This window comes from Pogona vitticeps, chromosome 1 (assembly GCF_051106095.1).
Source record: "Pogona vitticeps strain Pit_001003342236 chromosome 1, PviZW2.1, whole genome shotgun sequence".
NCBI lineage: Eukaryota > Metazoa > Chordata > Lepidosauria > Squamata > Agamidae > Pogona > Pogona vitticeps.
This window is the reverse complement of record NC_135783.1, coordinates 292,540,352-292,547,118: the sequence shown is the minus strand read 5'-3', so window position 1 is coordinate 292,547,118 and position 6,767 is coordinate 292,540,352.

The following is a 6,767-nucleotide window of genomic DNA, read 5'->3' as shown; positions in this document are numbered from 1 at the left end:
TTTTGATGCAACTCAGGACACGCTGCCACCTGGGACATCTGATCCTGCCATAGCATGCAGTTAAATAACAGCTGCAAGGAAAGAGAGAGAGAAAAACCCTTCCCACAGACAGTGCTTTTATTATTTAGAGATTAGAGACGAAGCAGGGCACTGTCCTAAACGAACACTTGGCAGTTAAGAACATAGTGCATCTGCTGTGCCGATGGAAGCACACAGATCACCCATTCTAAAGGGAAAGAAAACAGAGCTGCGGAAAGAAACCCCGCCGGAAGCCAAATTTTGGCTAGTCTATCACTGAATACAAATAGCAAGAAGAGGAATAGGAGGGCCCAAGTAGCAGCCACATGTGTATGATATTCCCTCTTGTGGCAGAATCAGGCATTTCTTTGGTATTAAGAATTTTAAGATTAAAGCAGTGAACACCTCCAGGAAGAAGAAAAAAATAAAATAAAATCATGAAGTGGAAGGAAAAAAAGAGTACAGTGGTGCCTCACTAGACAGCTACCCCGCATGACAGTTTTTTCGCTAGGCATTGACTTTTTGCAATCGCTATAGCGATTCGCAAAACAGTGATTCCTATGGGGGAATTTCGCTGGACAATGTTTGGTCCCTGCTTTGCAAACCAATTTTCGCTAGACAACGATTTTGACAGCTCCCTCCGCGCTCACAAAACGGGTGTTTTTGGGACCTACGCTTCGCAAGACAGCTATTTAAACAGCTGATCAGCGGTTCGCAAAGCGGTTTTCCTATGGCCGATCTTCGCTAGACAATGACAATTCTTCCCCGTTGGAACGCATTAAACAGGTTTCAATGCATTCCAATAGGGAAATGCTTTTCGCTAGATAATGATTTCGCTAAACAGCGATTTCAGTGGAAAGGATTATCATCGTCTAGTGAGGCACTACTGTAATGTGGAAGAAAAAGAAAGAGTAGAGTGGTCTATCGACTAGATAGGTGGGATATAAATAAAATAAATAAATAAATAAATAGATGAATGACTGAAATCTTGTTCTGCTACACTGCATAAGGCTAATGGCATCATCAGCTGCAGCAACACTTTGAAAATAGAACATTTCTGGCCCCTCTCCCCCACTCAAAGTCCTCAGGCTCCCGTGGAACCCCTTTCATCACAGGGAAGCCACTGGGAGCCACAGGAGAGTTTTTAAGTTTCCAAAATTGCTGCAGCATTAAAATCATCAGCCTTATGTGGGGTAGTGACATGTACAGGGTTTCAGCAAATGAATAAGAATTAAAGCAGATTTTTTTAAAAAAGAGGGAGAAACTGGCAATTTTATGAAAGTTGTATATAAATACCGAATTTATATATCATGAATTAATTTCTTTCAAGCTCTGAAGAAAAAAAAGAGAGAGAAAGGGACATATGCTTAGCCTCCGTCTCTTCAATCTTTATCCAATGATATACTAAATCAAGCCCAGCTTCTCTAGAGATGTGTATTCACAATAAAATCATTCTAGACAGCAGTTTCTCTGTGTATGCTACTGTCTTGACACACAGAGAAAGGGCTTGCTGCAGCTAAAAATAAGCATTCACATTCCATAGACCAAGTACAGTGATGCCTCGCAAGACAAATGCCTCGCAGGACAAAAAACTCACAAGACAGATGGTTTCGGCAATTGGGGGGGTGTTGATGACTCGCAAGACAAATGTTCCTATGGCTGTGCTTTGAAAGACAAATGTTTTCTGTTTTATGTTCCTGCCTCACGTTTGCTGATTTTTAAGTGTTTTTCTATGATGTTTAAAAAATTAACATTTTTTGACAGAAATTTTTAAAATCATCTGCACAATATGTATGGCTTTAAAGACCACGTAATAAACCCTTTGTAAACCAACTTTGACTTTGTTCTGACGTTTTTGCCCATAGGAACGATTAGATTTCAATTCATTCAGATTGGGAAAACGCATTTCACAAGATGAATTTTTCGCAAGACAACATTAACCGCAGAACAAATTAAATTCGTCTTGCGAGGCACAACTGTAATCACATATCCTAATTACAAGGGGACAATATACAGTAGTTGTAAATATCTTATTATTGCTCAGCCCAGAAAGAGAAATCACACAATCACAGGTTTAACCACTTTGTCAAGAGTATTATTGCTGGCAGAGCAGTTATATCAGAGGATTGTTCCCTGACACGTTTAACACCATCAAGGCATCTTGTCTTCTGCTAGCATCCTGGGGCTTTAGCAAATCTGAAAGCCTTTTAGCCATTGAAGAATAGGTTTGCTGCACTCTAATTTTCTTCCACAGAGACCAATAGAACTTGACATTTCTTAACCTTGACTGGATTGTTTATTAAAGATGAAGCTGGAAATATAGCAACCAGAGTGTGGTGAAATGCAAATGAAGGGAAACTTTATACAAAGCGGCCATTGTCTGCTAAGCAGTTACGTCTTGGTTTGCATGCTGCAGAGCTCTCCATGAAGCGTGCACTATTTCTAGTGTTCAGAGACACTGAAATCCAGTAGTAATCTGCAACTAGAGTAGGCCTACTGAGTCAATGCAACATACAGACGTATTGACGCAACAATCTGCCAATGATTCAATGGGCCTACTATAGTTCCAAGTTACTACTGGATTTCAGCCAAAATACATAATACAAAAGCAAAATGGAGATTTTATTAAAGACACCCTGAAATGCACACAGCTTGGTGAGCACAAGGACATTTTGAATGAAAGACAAAGTTAAACAAAGAATGAGTGAATCCAGTAAAAGTGGAAATAACACATACTGTAATACTACTTTTTCCTCTATCCCCAGACTACGGAAACCTTCCTAGTCCTTTAGTGCAGTAAACAAGGGGTTTATAAATAACAGATAAATAAACAAAACTAGACATGTTCTATAGCAAGCAGTCTTCTAGGACCATAGAAAATAGATAGATAGATAGATAGATAGATAGATAGATAGATAGATAGATAGATAGATAGATAGATAGATAGATAGATAGATAGACAGACAGACAGACAGACAGACAGACAGACAGACAGACAGACAGACAGACAGAGACTCTTTACAAAGAAACTCTGACAGAATCAGAGATGTCACTAGAATGTTGATGGATCAGCCACAGTATCTAAAGCACACTCAGTCTAGGAAAAAAAACACCACAGAAAATCCAAAGGCACTGCAAAAATGACACATGCACACCCAGCGTCCCTGCCAGTGCCCATCAACTTTGGCTTATGCCAGTGAAACCACCCACATACTGCCCACACATAGAAGAAGGCAATGAACTCACAATGAGGATTACAATCCTGAGAACACTGCTTGCATTTCAAGAAATACACCATCACCACACCATCCTTTTTCTACTGGGCCCTGTCGTATACAGTGGGGTCTTGACTTGAGAACTTAATCCGTATTGGAAGGCGGTTCTCAAGTCAAAAAGTTCTCAGGTCAAATCTGCATTTCCCATAGGAATGCATTGAAAACCATTTGATCTGTATCTGCTCTTTTCCGTCCATAGAAACTAATAGGAAGCTGCTATTCTGCCTTCGACCACTAGAGGGGGATATTTTGTTTCTTTTTTTCTTAGGTCAAGAAAGGTTCAGGGAAGGCAGGGAAAAGACAGTCCAGGCAGTACCAGGCAGTCTGAAGACTCCCAATCCACTCTCTAAACGCTGGAAGGAGTGAGGAAGCAGACAGATACCCTTTTCACTGGCCAACAGTTAACTGAAAGTTCAAATTTTGCACTTTCCCTGCCTCCCATGTGGTTTTTTTCAGTTCTTAACTCAAATCTAAGTATGTAAGTCAAGTCAATATTTTCCTATGAGAGTGGTTCTTAAGTCAAAATGTTCTTAACTCGAGTCGTTCTTAAGTCAAGACCCCACTGTACCTGGCAACAACCCTATGACTGCAAATCACAGGCATTCCACCAAGCAGACATCCAAGTCTCATTACACTTCTTATGACCAACGTTCTGGAGCACAACATACAAAGGTAAGGAAGGCAAGCTCAAAGAACAGAGGCCTTGCATGGACCCCTGAGCAGGCAGAATCACTTAGGGAGAGAAAAAAAAATCTAATTCAGCTATGAGAACTGGAATTCAGCCTATTGATAAATGGCAGTTTTGCAGTTTCTCATTCAAGTTCTCCGTTTAACTTCTTTTCATAATTTAAGGCCAATCAATAACAGAGTCCCTTAGGAGTCTGAAATGTTCCCTACTGGGTTTTCAGTGGTGCTATTTCTGAGGTTCGATTTATATCTATCTATTATTTTGTGCAGAGACTAGCCCTTCTGTTCCATTTTCTGAAGTTGATGGCATATATCAGACTAGAAAAGGAGAAGGTGAGTGAATGCCTAGTGCAATTTATAACATTATTGTGTCCTGTAACAGTATATAGACACACAGAGATGGCATCTGGTTTGTTGCAGGGTTTGGTCCCTGTGGATCTTTCTTATGTGGTGCCACTGCTATTGAGTACATGCTCTGGTCTATAAGCAGATACAGGCCTGTCATCCCAGCTCTGTGACAGAGATGCATAATTTTTCAGCCATGTTATAGCTCACTGGTGGTATGTTTGAGTAATTTTAGCTGGGAGTTTTGGATTTTTCCTCCACACTCTAAGATGATCTCAGCTCTTGAAAACCTCCTACACTGGGTCTAAAAGAGGTCTGGGGATAACATAGCCTAAAATGGCTAGTTATACCTTTAAGGTGTCTAGGGGTACAAATGACAATTTTTTGCCTATTGAAATTGGGAAGACATATACAAGCACTGTTGGGCAAGCAGTCATTTATGTCCTACTGAAACTTCTCAGATTCTGCTGATATTGTTCTGTGGAACCACAAGAGTCTTTAATTATGTCATTGCTTCTGAGGCTGTGGATGGCACCTCTCTTTGCAATCTTGGCTGTGCAGCAGGTGGTATCATAAAATAACATGGCTCAGATTACCAGCAAAAATTTAAATTGCATAGAAAGAAGAGCAATTTGTTGTTGTTTAGTCATTACGTTGTGTCCGACTCTTCGTGACTCCATGGACCAGAGCACGCCAGGCCCTCCTGTCTTCCACTGCCCTCCATTTCCACTGGAGCTGGGTCAAATTCATGTTGGTAGCTTTGATGACACTGTCCAACCATCTCATCCTCTGTCATCCCCTTCTCCTCTTGCCTTCACACTTTCCCAACATCAGGGCCTTTTTCAGGGAGTCTTCTCTTCTCATGAGATGAGCAATAGCTAGGGACAAAAATACATAAGAACCCTGCTGGGTCAGACCAGGAATCTTATTGTACACAGTGGCCAGCTAAACCCTTTTAGAAGCCCATATCAAGAAATAATAATGTTAATAGCGCTGTTTCCCTGTGACTGGTATGCAGAACCATGCTCTCTCTGAACTCTGCATATAATACCATGCCTGACAGTGACTGATACCCTTGATTGCCATGAACTTCCCCTAAAGGGTAAGAGAGGCTTTTCCCCTAAAGGGGGAAGTGGGTGATCTTTGGCCAACTGGATGCTTTGGTCTGCCATTCCCATCAACCCCAATAATCATAATCAATGATAAGGCTTATGGGAGCTGTAGTTCAAATATCTGAATGGACAAATATTTTCTACTCTATTGACCTGTATGTGCTACATACGTCAGTCACCAAATGTTTACATGTTTTTGCTCTATCTCATGTATACACTCTCAAGTAAGCAAACTGAAAATGAGCATATTGAGGAGAATGTTTAATGTGACGTGCTTGTTTTGAACATATTGCAAGTTTCTTAATGGAAGGGAACTTTCAAATATTCAACCCCTCACTCAGCCTTAGGACGTCTGGTGGGATAGGGAGAACCTGTGGCAGAGCAGCACACTGTTTGTGTTGGGTCTCAAAGTTGCATCCCCAGCATCTTCAGTTGTTCATCGGACATTGCGAGGGGATAAGAGCTTAGAGCAGAAGAAAGTACAACATTGCCTAGCAAACCAGTGATAGGGTTCATGGCAGAGGACAGTTTGATGTGTTGTTGTGACTGCCGGTCATTTTCACTAGCCCTAAGGAGACTTCCTTCTCAGCTTCTAATGCTACCCCTGCTCCAGCAGAAACCTTGAATACAAAATCTGTGCTTTTCTAGAAAGTTCAGCATAGAGATCCCAAGCGGAGGCAGGCAGAGTCTTTTTTCCTTTAAAAAGATGGTGGCGCACTCATTTATCTGCTCCAGCCTCTTTCTTCTGCCCTGATACCTTAAAGGAGAACACGGAGGGGACCACCCCGGCCTTCAGCTTCCTCTGCCCTCCATGCATCTCAAACTCCTCCGGGTGGAAATGTTCGGAGCAAAGGCAGGCGCCAGCGCCGGGGATCCACAGCTTCTGGGAACCGGGCTCGATGCGATTCACGGCCAGCATCCACTTCTTCCGCACCTCGTGGGCTTTGGGGAAACTGCCAGGAGAGACACACGGAAAAGACCTCGTTTTGGGGCTTTGAAGAACAGACGCTGCCCCCGCGAACGCACCTGGCAGCCCCGAAGCCCCGCCCACAAGCACGTCGCTCCGCCTCCCGCTAGGCCACGCCCCCTCGGCGGTGCTCATCGGCGTCTCCCTTTCTACAGCGAAACCCAATGCCGGCCTCGGTTCGAAAGCGCGCCTTCGTGATCCTGACCTGTGAAAAGAGAGGCCTCTCGCCCGCTTCTCCCGAGTGTCCCGGTTGGGGCAGTTAATGGCGGAGCAGGCTTTGGGCATCCTCCTCTCCCCAGCTTCGGGACCCGGCCGAATCCTGAGCTCCCGCCTTCTGGCCGACTTCACCCTACTTTGCCTCGG